The following is a 15,423-nucleotide window of genomic DNA, read 5'->3' as shown; positions in this document are numbered from 1 at the left end:
AATCGATCACCCAGAAAAGCTGAAATAGTTTATACACTCATGCTTCTTTGTTTCAAATAATGGAACACAAAAATAAGTGATTCTTTACTATAAAAGTCATATATTTGGGGTACTGTTTTATGTACAAACATACCTCTAAAATGTCACCGCTGTTTTACTGAAGTCAGGAAAATTATAGAAAGTTTTATTCTAAACTAAAACTTGCTTCAGTACTAATCAGAGGAAATTCGATGTTTGTAAGTTGATCAAGAGTCCTTAAACTCCACTATAGAAATGACACATTTTTCTCTTTATATTAAGAGACTTAATGGCTTTGTTCTTCAATAACGCTGGATCCTCTGGCACACACTCAGCAGACAGACAGTGGTTTAGAGACAAATTGCTTTGAGGGTATTGGAACCACTGAGCTGCTGAGTAACCCTACTAAGAAGGGAAAAAGGGGATGCTTCTGGAGTTAAAATAAGACCGAATGCATGTTTGGAGAACATAGTGGCTGAAGACTGGCAGAATTCTCAACAGCTCAGGCTACTACATACTCTTCAGTTTTCATTTGTACTTTGGAGGTGCTCTGGAAAGCTAAGACAATAATTAGAATACCACTATATATAGTATGCGTTTAGGCAGCCCATATAAAAGTTCTCTGTTGGTGTACAAAGTGCTTTGCTCTTCATCCCGTAAAGATTTATTTCTATTACCTCTTAGAATGTCAGGGGAGATGTTAGTGATGGGTTCAGATTTTATGTATTTCTTATTCACACCCTCAATGCATTGGAATCATTTTGAGCTATCATATATTTTGAGGAGAACTTGTCATGTTTTGTATTTGTTCTTGGCAGTGTCAGGAATTCTGAAACTGATAAGTAATGATAAGCAACACATCTTATTTGCTGGTGGACCAGGAAGACTTCTGCCAACCTTTTAGTGAAGAGCAAACTTGTTAGCAGGGATTCTGGCCAACCTTTCCTTTCAGCTGCAGCTTCTAGTAATTTACTCTGGCTTAATGAATGCCCACCAGCTGGTAGACACACACAGCTTCATATCTGCACACAATTTATTTGGGTCGGTTTTTAATTTTTCTCTCCGTTTGAAGCTACAGTTGCCTGAAGGAGAATTCAGAGAGAAACTCTGGAGACAGAGGAACGAAATGGTTCATTTTCCAGTGATTACTGGGGAAGAATCTGGGACAGGGTGAAATGGAATACCATTTGCTTAAGGAATACACACACACACACACACACACACACACACACACCCCCACACACACACACACCCTCATCCAGTGTGGAGGGCTGGGTGGTGTTTCGGCAGGAGGGCCATGCAAGACGAAATCAGTTTTGGGGTAAGGAGGGAGAGAGAGATAGGAGAGAACATATGAGAAGAGACGAGGAGAAGAGAGGAGAAAAGAAGAGAGATAGAGACACTCATGAATGGAGCTCCGCAGATTCTCCAACTCCGGAGCTCCCGCCCTCCACTTAGGTGCCCAACATTATCTCGTGAGGAAAACTCCGGAATCCCCAGCCAGCCGGACACCGGGACAAACCAGAGGGCGCCGAGGCCAAGGCAGAGAGCGCCTGTCCCTTTAAGGGGCTGGTCTCCGGGCTCCGCCGGCCCAGACGCCGAGACGTGCCGGGGCCGCCCCGCCCCGTGCCGGGCGGCGCGACGGCACCTGAGTAACTGCGGCGGCGGCGGTGCCTCGGAGCGGGTGGCTCGGGCAGAAGTGCCTGTGCTGTACTGTCTTCCCCGTCTCCTTTCCCCGTCGCGCAGGGTAAGGGAAAGCAGGCCGCGTCGGCCCCGGGCGCTGGCCAGGGGGAACGCCGGGCAAGGGCGGCTCCGACCGCGGGGTCCCAGGGCGGGCGGGAGGGCAGCACCGGTTGGGGGGCGCGGCCGCGGGGCCCGGACGCCGCCCGCGGGGTAGGCCTCGGGCGCTGAGTCTCCGCCGCCGATTCCGGCTCTGGAAGGGACTCCTGGAAGGGACCCTGGAGCGGGCGGGCTCCCAGGCTCGCTGGGCTTCACTGGGCGGCCCAGGGCCCGACCCCAGCCTTGCCGCGGCGCCTCGGAGCGCCGTGGAGGACTCCCCCGGGGACATCTCCCGAGGGCGAGGTCGGCGGAAGAGGGCCCCGGGGTGACCGAGGCGCCTATTTTTAGCCGGGCCTGAGGGCCCCCGGGAGGGAAGACGGATTACCGCCTCCTCGCCTGGTGGATGGAGAGAGCGCGTCTCCCGCGGCGTCCCTGGGCCGGAGCTGGGCCACGCTTACGCCATGCTGGAATTCCAGTTCTCGCCGCTTCCCCTGATACTTAGCTAACCGGCCCTCGTCCCCTTCCCAGGGCCCGGTCCCTTCGCCCTGTACGTGTCCCCGGTTCTGGGTCGGGGGCGGTTGGGGACGGGATAGCAGCGTGAAGGGAGAGTTTGGAAAAATAGGTGGACCGCCCTCGAGGCGGGGGAAGTTATCCCTTCCTTTCCCTGAGGGGTGTGTCTTCCTTGCTGATTCCCCTCCCCCTTCAGTTTCCAACAATGAGATTTTTGGCGTTGGGGACTTCGGGAGAAAACCAAGCTGGCAGCTTAGAAAAGGCTTTCGGTAATCAGACACCTGGTGTGGGCTCTGCAGCCCCGCACGTCTGAGGTGAAGGAGCACGTTTGCAGTCGAGACTGGCTTCGCTAGAAGTGTGGAGCGGCATCTTGACCTCGTCCAGCTGCCCTTGATTAGGTTGAAGACTGGGCTGTTTAATCTTAGACGTTATTTCTAGGCGGAAGGAGGAGTCTAAATTGGTAGTTGGGTCTATACCAGAAAAGGATTCCTTAGCAAGTATCTGAATAACAGCTGAAGTTGAAGTTAACTTCCAAGTTGTGAATTCTTTAAGATCCTTTGAAAAATGTAGACACCCGTAGCCTGCTAAAGATAAACACCTTGGGGTGGACTAAATACTCTGAATTGTGTAGCAGTTGACTTAGAATTTGAGTTCTGGCTAATTAGATTGCACTTTTTCTCCCTACCTCTCACCTAGTAGGCACTTGGCAACACTCTCCAGTTTGGCTAAGGCTGTTGTCGATGAGACTGGAATGATCCTCCCAAGAATAACATTGGAGCATTCTTAAGTTGATCTGAATTTTGGGTCTACATGGCTTGCTGTAGATTTTCATATTGTGTTCTCTGATGGGGAAAAAAAAAGCCTCCACCCAACCTTTTTAGTTCAATGATTTAGCAAGAAATATCTGGACTTACTGTTTGTATGTTCTAAGATAAATTCATTAATCACTCCCTCCCCCAGGTTAAATTAGAAATCTCCTTTCCAATTTGGTAGCATGGACAGTGATAGCAATACCACTCTATGAGGTGAGCTTAGAGAATGAGTTGTTCTAATTTACTTTTCTGAGGCTCTCATTGAAACTTAAAATATAACAAAGCTTGATAAGAAATTTTCTTAAATGTATTAAGTACTTTAAAATTATAAAGGATATTGAGTAGTATTTAACCTTGATGCTTCAGGGTTACGAAGAGCCATTAATACATGATTTTGTTTCCAATTTAATTTTTCCTATATCTTCCTTTAATATCAGGAGTGTTTCCTATTTGGTGTATTTTCTTGGGTCTTTCACCCCAAGCCTCCTTCTAGTTTATAGGCTTTAAACTGTTTTTATTGGGGAGAATAATTAGGTGGAAGATAACAATGTATGGTGTTTGTAAAGGACTTAAATGAAGGACTTTTTTTGAGGCTTAACTTCTAAAGGACATGTTTTAGAATTGTTACTATCAGTAAATTCTTACCTTGAATTTTACTTATATATTGAAGATATATTTTTAATTTCATGTATGTTATAATTTCTTATAGCAAAGGAAATTTTAGCCTAAAATACTTCAGAGTACTTTGTAAAAAATTTAAGTTTTAATAAAAGTTAATCTTAATGGCTTCAGGAAGGTTTGGGTTTCCTAGGAATCTGATCTAATATGCAATAAGATAATATGAGACCATGCTTTAAAAAACACTGAAATATTGGAGGATAACATATTATAAACTGGATGTTCCGTGTAACCTGTTTCTAGTTGTATTGAAAATAAATTCAGAGTATATGTAGAGGCTAGAAGCAAGTAACTTTCTTTAGAAATGACCTTGATGATCATTCTTATGCATTAATAGATTTGAGTTTCGTTGCATCCTTTCAGTTTTGTGAGCATGACTTAGGGTGTTGTGATCTTAAAAATGTAGTGCATGTGCAAATCGCAGTAAGAATGTTGTGTACATAAGAATATAAGCTATTTTTCCTATAAACAGTGCCTTAAACTAAGGGAAAAAAACCTTAAGTGTCATGAACTAAGGAGTTTGATTAATTTAGCCTTTGTATCTGAGCTCTAGAAAAAGAAAAGTAGTGCAAGTTTATAACTGTTTGCATGCCAGGCTTTTGAATTGGTGTTTAAAGGTTTCTGAGTCTTTGAGAAAGATGGCAGTGTGAACATTGAAGCTTTAAAAAAATAGTATAGCTTTTTAATTGGTTTTCTGTTAAAAAAGATAAAATAGGCAAAATAGACTTTTAATACTAAGAATACTTTTAGTAGAGACTCCAGTAGGAAATATAGTATTCCTAGGAAATTTGTAAGAAATACTCAACTTTTAAAAAAAGTTGTAATTTAGTTGTTTTACATATCACCTTAGCTATTACTGGCTGATTAAGAACTTTTAACCTGAACTTAAATCTAGTTTCAGCAAAGTGATTTTTATACTAAGTGACTGTTTATGCTTCCCTCCTTTCAAGATACTGTTTTTTGGATTTCTCTTCTTACTAATTATTTTGCTTATACTGTCTTTATGATTGGTCTTCTACTCTTCAGGTTGGAGTGTTTAGTCCTCGGTTCACTTTTCTTTTTATATGTCCCTGGTGATCTCATTCATTGTCATGGCTTTAAATACCTATATGCTGATGGCTGTCATGTTTATATCTCCAGTCCAAACTTTCCTCCTGCACCCCACCTTTCCACTTGAATGTTAAGTAGTCAACTCAAACTAAACTTCTGCGTTCCTCTTTAAACCTGCCTTAGGTACAGTCTAATTTGTCTCATTTGATGGCTTCTCCATCCAACATTCAGGGAAAAAACCTGTTGGAGTCATCCCTGACTTATCTCTTTCTCCCTTGGCATTCTTGGCTCTGTATCATCTTGAGAATATATCCAGAATTAAATCACTTCTTACCACCTCCACTGCTCTATAGGCTGGACCAAGCCATTCTTTATCTCTTGCCTAGATTTCTGCAGTGAGTCTCCTAACTGGTCTTACTGCTTCTCTCCCTACGTCTTTTTCAACATAGCAACCAGATCATATCACTTTTCTCTTCAAAACCCTGCAGTGACTTTCCATATGCTGAGTAAAAGCCTAAATCCTTACAACCTACAAGGCTTTCCACAAGTTGGGTACTCCTACTTTCCCCATTACCCTTCACCTCTATTTAGCAGCTACTCTGCCCCCCCTCCCCTGCTTATTTTCCTTTAGCCCCCAGTGGGCTGTCTACACTGGTTGTTGCTCCCCCTCCTTAGATAATTTTTCTTTAACATATTTGCATGGCTGACTCTCATGCCTCTTTTAAATCTTTGCTTTTGAAATGTTTTTCAAAAGGTCTGTCTGTCTTTACTGTTTTATTTCAAGCTGCACTCCCCTACTTATGATCTGTACTGTACTTGGTTTTCTCCACGGCACCTGTCACCTTCTAACGAACAATATAAAGTCTATGTTGATTGTATTTATTGTTTCTTCTCTCTGCCCCCAAACTCACACTATACTGTAATCTCTCTGAGGTCAGGCCTTTTTGTCTGTTGTTTATTGAGGGTTTAGGGCAGTAGTTGGCACATAGGTTGTGCTCAATAAAGGCTTATTAATGACAAATGAATTAAATTCTTACCCTCTAGTTCCTTATTGTGGTGGATATCTCATTCTTAGACACATGTAGTTTGCTCCTTTTCTAGGAACAGTCAGAAGAAGAAAAGTGGTGCTGGAGCCCTTGGTGGAGGGAGTGATGTTAGAGTGTGGTGGAGACCTTCTTGCCAGCCCCATGTGATTAGGACCGTTGGTTAGGTAATTGACAAAGTTGATTAAATCAAGAACTAAAAATATCTGCATACCTTAAGTGTTTTATTTTAACTGAAAACACTTACTTGTCTGTTTTATTATGTGGACCAATCTCTTGTCTTTGGTGGGGGGTGGTGGTGGTGGGCTGATTTTTTTTCTGTAAATAATATCCTAAAAACATTGTCGATGATTTCTACTTTTGGTTTCTTTACAGTGGAATCAAAATGTAGGTACTAGAACTTTCCAAGTTCAAAGTCATTCTAGATTTTTCTGTTACTTCATTAAGGCCTTTAATAAAACTTAATTAAGTTTTCATAACAATAACAGCTTTTGTCTTTATATTCATATTTAATGGATTTATAGGAATAAAAGTACATAGGAGACTACTAGCCAGAATCATGAGCTTTCTGTAGACACTATTCCATGTATTTTTACCAAGGAGAAAAATGTTCTTTAATTCAGTGAGCGGCCCTTTAAATGGCTACCATGTTGAGTAAGTTTTATAGTGATCATAAGTTCCCAGCTGCCTGTTGTTACTAGAGGAGAATGTCATTTATCTACATTTCTTTATTTTTATTCTGAGTAAGATCTACAATTAGTTTTCAGAATTTATGATTTTCATATACATTGTCTACCAAGAGACCTGATGTTCTGCTACATGTTCGCTGGAAAATGTGGGGCAGTTATTATTTATTCTTGCACACGAGTCATTTAAATTGTCAAGGGAACAGTCTGGTATGGCATAATAAGTTGGAAGTCATTAGTTAGGAGACCTAAGGTCTTAGATCTTATTAACTGTAAGGTTTTTACGTAAGTTTCTTATGGCTCAGTTCTTCCATTATAGAATGTGGGATGTAGTGAAAAGAGTGTGCGTGCTAAGGAGTCTAAAGAGCTTGGGTTTGAATTTGGCTTTGCTAGTTATTAACCGCCTACTGTTTGTGTAAACCACCTATCTTACTTAACGGGCCTGAGACTCATTTGCCTTGCTTATGTTATCTTAGTAGTTGCTACATAAGTGATAGCTAACAGAATGCTTATTTGCTGCAAGGCTCTGTAAATACTTTACAGTATCATTTAATTCTCTCAGCCTTATGAGAAAGGTACTTTTGGTGGAAACTAGGGAGGCGGGTTAAGTAATTTGTTCAAGGGATAGAGTGATGAAGAGGAAGAACCTGCATTTGAACTGAGGTAGAGTCTCTAAAGCTCATTTTCACCCATTGAGCTATTTTGTAAGAATGCCTTCTGAAAAAGCAAAGCACTGTCCATGTACAGTTATCTGATGTTAGGGGCTGGAAAGCTATATTAAGGTTATTAACATTCCCCGTCCAGACAGAGTTAGAGGACACACTTTTGAAGACTTAAAGTTTTCCAAACTTTAAGAAAATGGTAAAAGCTACTTAAAATCAAATGCTGTAAAATACTTTAATATAGTAAGCAATAGGGAGGCTATGATCCTTTCAGTTTCTAAGAAGTAATTTTTTCAGTCTCAGTTCTTGTGTATATACATTATGAGTTACTGCCCTGTGATCTTTTAGACATTGCTTAGTGGCTGTCTCAGAAAGGCCAGTCCAGGTCACCCTACTTAAAAAGCACATCCTCTCTGTTTTTTGTCTTAGCCTTATTTTTTTTTCATTGCACTATGGATCACTACCTAACATTATTATATTGCCTGTTTATTTGTATGCTTGATATATCTGTCTCACCTATAAAGAATATAAGCACTGTGAACTATAATTCTCGCACTTAGGTAGTGCTGAATTTGATGAGTAGTGAATTGCCTGCTGTTTGAAAATAGGGCTCAGTGAGCCTTCTGCTTTACTTGTCATTTGTGCCATCCTCCTCCTCCACTAGCATGTCTAGTTGATTTATATGGAATGACACGTAAAGTGAGATTTCAAGGATAAGTGTTTCAAGTTTACTCTTGAAAGTGGAATGTAAAACAAAGTTTAATATGTGAATTTCAGCAAAAATATTTCTGTGATTAGTACCAGTTCATCTTGTCGATTAATAATGTAAATGTTCTCCCAGTCAGGGCAAATGCCTGGGTTGCAGGCCAGTTCCCGGCGGGGGACGCACGAGAGGCAACCATACATTGATGTTTCTCTCCCTCTCTCCTTCCCTTCTCCTCTAAAGATAAATAAATAAAAAATCTTTAAAAAAAAAAGACTTAAAAAAAGAATTAAAAAATAATGTAAATGTTCTGAGTGAAATATGTATATAAATAATTAAGTGATCGAATGTGTTTAGATCTAATTATCTTTGAAATAGATTTGAACAAGCCAAGATGTACACTGAAAGCTCCCGTGTTCTCAGTGCTGTGTTGCTGAACATGTAAAATGTTTCCTTCAGTCTTTAATATATGCACACACAGGGTGAATTCATTTATGTGCTTACGACCTGTACGTGCTTTGTTTATTGGGAAGTCCTGTGCATTTGAAACATTCTACATGATTATTTGACATAGTTTTCATAATCTGTATGTTTGAGGTTGGCTGAATGTCGTGATTCCTGTGATTTCTCAAGCTGGTCATATCATTTTATATTCTTATTTTAGAGTGCATTTTCAGGTATTGTGGTTTATTAATATTTGTGGTTGGTACACTGTGATGAATGGGAATAATTTCTTAAATGGCTTCCACTTTGACTTAGATGTTAGTTGTAATTTTAAGTTTAAATTGGATCCTTTGTTAAAGTGACCTAGTTCCTTTGCTCCCTAGTTACTTTTTTTGGGAGGGGGTTGTAAAATTAGAATATAGTTTAACTTGAACAAAGTACATATTTCTGAGCTTGACATTTTTGGAGCAGTTTTCAAGTAAAATATACTTAAGATTAGCCTTGGAATTACATGTAATTACCTTGTCTGTTAGGAGAAGGGGAGAAAAGAAATAGTTTATAAATATACATTAGTTGTAAAATGAGAAGGCCTGAATTCTTGTCTACTCTTCTAGCATTATTTACCTTACATAACTAGAAAATCATATTCCATATACTTTTAGTTCTATGTAACCTTCATTTAAGTGAAAAGTCCCAGCAACATTTTAAAATAAAATACTACTTTTGGTTTAAAGAGAAGTTTTAGTGATTACTCTTGTCTGATTTCTTAAGGTAGATTTGTTTTAAGTCAAGAAAACCCTGGATGTTTTCTGTAAAATTTTAGTAGTTTCTTATTTTAAAACATTTGCTTTTAATTTTTTTTGGGGGGGTGTTATCCCAAAGTACAACTTTCTAGAGGTATTTGGCACTGTTCATAATTGTGATTATGTAAATTTAAGAGGTAGGGAAATATACGCCTGTTTGCTTGTCTGTTTTTAATTTATATTTACCTCTTCCTACTTATCTTCTTGTTGAACATTAAAATGAATTTTGAATAATTAAGGTGTGTAAGAGCATATAGAATGTGTCTGTACAGTTTAAAGATTAAATATAAAATGAATACCTTTGTTCCAAATACCTGTCTACCTTCAGCATTCTAAAACTTTTTTCTTTAAAGTATATTTGAAATAATACTTATAAAATATGTATAAGGCACAATGAATAGTTTTATACCTAATACCCAGTTCAAGAACATTGTCCTAACTTTTCATTTCTTTATATGCTCTTCCCCCTCAGAGGTAACTACTGTCATCATTACATTTGCTTTTTTAAAAAGTTTTGCCACATGTATTTATATTTCTAAATTACTGTTTTTTCGTTTGTTTGTTTTTGAACTCTGTAAATGGGATGCTTCTGTATGAGTTTGTTTGCAACCTCCTTTCCTCCCTCAACTTTATGGTTTTGATGTTCTTTCATCATGTTGTATATAGTTGTGATTCACTCATGTTCACTGATGCGTAGAATGTCATTGTATGAATATTTTCCAGTTTATTTATTACCTGTTGATTATGTGAAATTAATCCAAAATGGAGTTGGGAAACAATGAAGAGAGTGCTCTGACATGTGTACTACTCATCGAAACTTAGAAGAGGGAAGACTTTTCTCTTTCCCCAGCAACGGCCTGACCTGTGAGAAGCTCCTATAACTCTGAACTCTTGATCTTCTCCAACGAACTCTTGTTCAAAACAGCCCCTCACAGTTTCCTCCTTTCCTCTATGAAAGAATGTTCCCTGCATTATCTGGACTTGCCTGTGGTTTGCCATAGTTTGCTTGTCCTGAATTGCAGTTTCTCTGCTATTCTTGAATAAACTTGATTTTGCTGGCTGAATCACTTACCTTTTTCTTTTAGAAGACTGACAGTGGGCATTTAGATAGTTTCTAGTTTTCTTCTGCTGTTATAAAACAGTGTTGCTATGAACACCTTGCATAGGTCTATTGGTGTACTTCCATCCATGTTTTTAGTGTAGAGTTTTTTTAAAAATATATTTTATTATTTTTTTAAATTGTTTTATTGATTGTGCTGTTACAGTTGTTCTATTCCCCCTTTCATTCCCCTCCACCCTACCCCCTCATCCCCACCATTACCCCCCTTTAGTTTATGACCATGTGTCTCAATTCCTTTAGATTCTATATTTCCCATGCTATTCTTGCCCCCCCCCCCATCTATTTTCTATCTACTGTCTATGCTACTTATTTTCTGTACCTTCTCCCTCCTTCTCCTCCTCCCACTCCCCTGTTGCTAACCTTTCTTGAGATCTTCATTTCTATGTTTCCACTCCTGATCTAGCTGTCCTTTTAGTTTGCTTTTGTTTTAGGTGTGGTTGTTAATAACTGTGAGTTTGTTGTCCTTTCACTGTTCATGTTTCTTTAACTTCTTTTTCTTAGATAAGTCCCTTTAAACATTTCATATAATAAGGGCTTGGTGATGATGAACTCCTTGAATTTTATCTTATCTGAGAAGCACTTTATCTGTCCTCCCATTCTAAATGAAAGTTTTGCTGGATAGAGCAATCTTGGTTGTAGATCTTTGGATTTCATGACTTGGAATACCTCTTTCCAGCCCCTTCTTGCCTGTAAGGTCTCTTTTGAGAAATCAGCTGACAGTCTGATGGGGACTCCTTTGTAGGTGACTGTCCCCTTAGCTCTTGCTGCTTCTAGGATTCTCTCCTTCATTTTAATTTTGGCTAATGTAATTACAATGTGCCTTGGTGTGTTCCTTCTTGGGTCCAACTTCTTTGGGACTCTCTGAGCTTCCTGGATTTCTTGGAAGTCTATTTCCTTTGCCAGATTGGGGAAATTCTCCTTTATTATTTGTTCAAATAAGTTTTCCACTGGTGGCTGTCCCTTTCCCCCTTCTGGTACCCCTATAATTCGGATGTTGGAGCGTTTAAAGATGTCCTGGAGGTTCCTAAGACTCTCCTCATTTCTTTGAATTCTTGCTTCTTGACTCTTTTCTGTTTGGCCATTATTTGCTTTCTTCTGGTCCACTCCATTGATTTGAGTCCCAGTTTCCTTTTCATTGCTATTGGTGTCCTGTGCAATTCCATTCATTTCAATTAGTTTTGCCTTCATATATTTGTCTAATTTGTCCGTATAATCAACCAGTTCTGTGAGGATCCTGATGACCAGTGTTTTAAACTGTGCATCTGAGAGTTTTGCTATTTCTTCATCGCTTAGATCTATGGGCTCTGGGGCTTTGAGATCTTCTTGAGCCATTTTTGGTCTGTTCTGGCCCTTTAAGTGTGAGAAGCGGCGCCTTGGACTCCCAGGTCGCTGGGTTGTGACGCTGTATGTGGGGGCGTGGTCAGAGCGGGGAAATGGCGACCCCCTCTGCTGTTTCTCACAGCTGGGTGAGGATTAGCGTCTTAGGTGGTTCACCTGGGCCGGGCCACTCAGAGTCGCTGGGTTATGACGCTGTATGTGGAGGTGGGGTCAGAGCGGGGAAATGGCGGCGCCCTCCACTGCCGCTTGCTGTGGGGACCCGCCGGGCCCCGGTCCAACCGCCCACTCCCTCGCCTGTCCACCCGCACACAAATGCGCGACCACAGTCAACACACAGCACTGCTCCCCCGCGGTCGCTCGCCTGGTGGCTCGCTCGGTCACTCACTAGGTCCAACCCTGAGCCTGGATTGCGCGCGTCTGGATTCTGCGCCTGAGTCCGGCTGACTGAGACCTCCTGTGCAATCCCGCTTCACCAGCCGCTGGTTTCGCCCCTTACCGGTCAGGCTGAAGAATTTGTTGTTAACGGACTTCTGAAAAGTTCAATTTTCCGTGTTCTGGCTGTGTTTTCTGTTGCTAATATTTAGTTGTCTCTAAACTTGGTTGTGTGAGAAGGCACGGCAAATCCACCTATGCCTCCATCTTGGCGGAAGTCCTAGTGTAGAGTTTTAAAAAACTTTTGTTATCATTTGCAATGAAAAAGGAATTTTGTGTTATGAGACTCAGTGCATTATCATATATATAACAAATTTATATAACAAGTTTCTTGGGCAAAAAAATCTGTTATGCTAGTCCATTTCATTAAGAATAAGACTATTAATCAAACCCTACTGAGGTTTTGCTATTCCTTAGCAAAGTTGGTTTTTGCTGTCCATTAATGTATTGGGATTTGCAGTTTGGATAAATTGTTTTGGACATTATATCTAGCCAGGAGTACAATTGCTGAATTGTACAAGAGGTACATTTCCAGCCCCACTATTATTGTCATATTATTTCCCAATGTATTGTATTCGTTTATTCCTCTTACTAATGTATATGTGTGAAGGCTCCACATTCTTGCCTGTGCCTGATGTTGGCAAATGCTAAAGTCAGACAGCCTGTTAGATATGAATTGATATCTTGTAAGCTTTGCATTTCTGCTTAGGGAGAGGAAACATCTTTTCAAATATTTGCTGGCCATTTTTGTTCCCTTTTCTCTGGAATGCTTGTGTATTTTTCTATTGAGTTTTTCTTGTTGATTTATATTTCTCCAGATATTCTGAATACTAATTGCTGATTACGTATCACAAATGTCTTTTATTTTGTGTCTTGTCTTGTTTTCTTAGGATGTCTGTTAATAAAAGTTAAACATTGTAAAGTTAGTTGAATTTATCATTATTTTCCTTTTATGATTTGTGCTTTGTGTCTTAAATTCTTTCTTACCTCAAGGTTATAAGATATTCTTGCATGTAGTCTTAAAAAGTTTTATGTGGTCTTTCACAACTTTTCCTCTGGAGTTATCTTCCTTTTTATGATACTGTTTTCTCCAAAGTTCTACTGTATAGCATTACATTTTTTTCAATGGGCTAATGTGTGAATTTAGTAGATTTAAAAAAATAATTCTTTGAGTTACTAGATTTAGTTACTGCCACAAAGTAGTATCTTTTTATTTCTTTTTTAAAAAATTTTATTGATTATGCCATTACATTTGTTCTATTCCCCCCTCTGTTGCCCTTCACCCTGCACACCCCTCCCCCACCATCCCCCCCTTTAGTTCATGAACACGCGTCTCAAGTTCTTTAGATTCTGTATTTCCCCTACTGTTCTTACCCTCCCCTATCTATTTTCTGTCTACTGTCTATGCTACTTATTTTCTGTACCTTCTCCCCCCTTCTCCTTCTCCCACTCCCCTGTTGCTAACCCTCCATGTGATCTTCATTTCTATGGTTCACTCCTGATCTAGCTGTCCTCTTAATTTGCTTTTGTTTTAGGTGTGGTTGTTGATAACTGTGAGTTTGCTGTCCTTTCACTGTTCATCTTTTTTATCTTCTTTTTCTTAGGTAAGTCCCTTTAACATTTCATGTAATAAGGGCTTCATGATGATGAACTCCTTGAATTTGATCATCTCTGAGAAGCACTTTATCTGTCCTCCCATTCTAAATGAAAACTTTGCTGGATAGAGCAATCTTGGTTGTAGGTCTTTGGTTTTCATGACTTGGAATACTTCTTTCCAGCCCTTTCTTGCCTGTAAGGTCTCTTTTGAGAAATCCACTGACAGTCTGATGGGAAGTCCTTTGTAGGTGACTGTCCCCTTATCTCTTGCTGCTTCTAGGATTCTCTCCTTCATTTTAATCTTGGCTAATGTAATTATGATGTGCCCTGGTGTGTTCCTTCTTGGGTCCAGCTTCTTTGGGACTCTCTGAGCTTCCTGGATTTCCTGGAAGTCTATTTCCTCTGCCAGAATGGGGAAGTTCTCTTTTATTATTTGTTCAAATAAGTTTTCCATTTGTGGCTGTTCCTCTTCCCCTTCTGGTACCCCTATAATTCGGATGTTGGAGTGTTTAAAGATGTCCTGGAGGTTCCTAACCCTCTCCTCATTTTTTTGAATTCTTGATTCTTCATATTTTTCTGTTTGGTCATTTTTTTCCTTCCTTCTGGTTCACTCCTTTGATTTGAGTCCCAGTCTCCTTCCCATCACTACTGGTTTCTTGTGCATTACCATTAATTTCAATTAGGTTAGCCATCATATGTTCCTCTAATTTGTGACTAAAATCAACCAGTTCTGTGAGCATCCTGATCACCAGTGTTTTGAACTGTGCATCTGAAAGTTTGGCAATTTCTTGATTGCTTAGATTTATTGGCTCTGGGGCTCTGAGTTGTTCTTGAGCTATGTCTTGATCTGTTTGTGCCTGTTAGGTATGAGGAGAGGCGCCTTAGGTGTTCACCAGGGCGGGGCCGCCCAGGTTGCTGGTTTGCGATGCTGTATGTGGGGGCCGGGGTCAGAGAGGGAGCAATGGCAGCCCAGTCCGCCTCCCCACTCGCCCCCGCCTGTTTATCTGAGCACAAATGTGTGAGCCCACCGCCGTGCCGTGAGGTCTCAGTGCTTGCCTCTTCAGTCGTTTATCTGCGCGCATATGCGCAACCGACCGCAGCCAGCCAGCCACACCTCTTCCCTGTGTCCGCCCATAGCTAGCCGGCACCTGGGATCCGTGCCCTCGGCTGCCTGTGCACCGCCTGGGTTGGGGATCTTTTTTGCACGACCTGCTCCGCTGCTGGCTTCGCCCCTCTCACTGATTTAGCTGAGCATTTCGTTGTTTTTGGACTCTGTATTGTCGATTTTCTGTGTGGTTTGATTGCGTTTATTGTTGTTAAAACTTTGTTGTTTTTAGATTTGGTTGTGGAAGGGCGCAAAGTGTTTCCACCTATGCCTCCATCTTGGTGGAAGTCCCAAAGTAGTATCTTTTTGTACTGGGCATTTTGTAGTTTTACCACAGCGCACTGTGTGGGTGAGCTGTGTATCCAGCTAGTACTTGGTGTATATACATTTAATCTGAGGAATCAGATCTCTCTTCAATTTTAGAAAATTTTTAGCTTTTTAAGTATTTCTTCTTTTATCTTCACTTTTATTCTCTTTTGATAGACCTATGTTGGTAATCTTGCATTAAAGTCATAATCCTGAATCTGATCTGGCCTTTAACTTTACCAATTCATAGGAAATTGAAAAGACAACAAACTTATTTAATACTGTGGGGATGCCATCAACAAAATTCATGCTTGCAGTCTCCAGAGGACCCAACTACC

The 15,423-nt window shown here is 40.4% G+C and overlaps 1 protein-coding gene across 8 annotated transcripts in view; it reads left to right on the top strand.

Annotated features, from left to right (window-relative positions):
* The first annotated feature begins 1,639 nt into the window (after positions 1–1,639).
* The window catches only part of KTN1 (kinectin 1), a 115,678-nt gene continuing 101,894 nt past the window's right edge, over positions 1,640–15,423 (top strand). For 7 of the 8 annotated variants that reach the window (XM_037155623.2, XM_053670036.1, XM_037155627.2 and 4 more), the window contains exon 1: positions 1,640–1,765. The gene's annotated coding sequence lies outside the window, so the exon portion shown is untranslated. Of the gene's footprint in view, positions 1,766–5,948; positions 6,058–15,423 lie in introns of those variants that run through there. The other variant, XM_053670034.1, reaches the window with a different exon arrangement.

The sequence above is a fragment of the Artibeus jamaicensis genome, unplaced genomic scaffold (assembly GCF_021234435.1).
Source record: "Artibeus jamaicensis isolate MK-2021 breed Jamaican fruit bat unplaced genomic scaffold, CSHL_Jam_final contig_548, whole genome shotgun sequence".
Lineage (NCBI taxonomy): Eukaryota > Metazoa > Chordata > Mammalia > Chiroptera > Phyllostomidae > Artibeus > Artibeus jamaicensis.
Note: the sequence above shows the minus strand (reverse complement) of the source record. Positions and strands in the feature narration are given on the sequence as shown.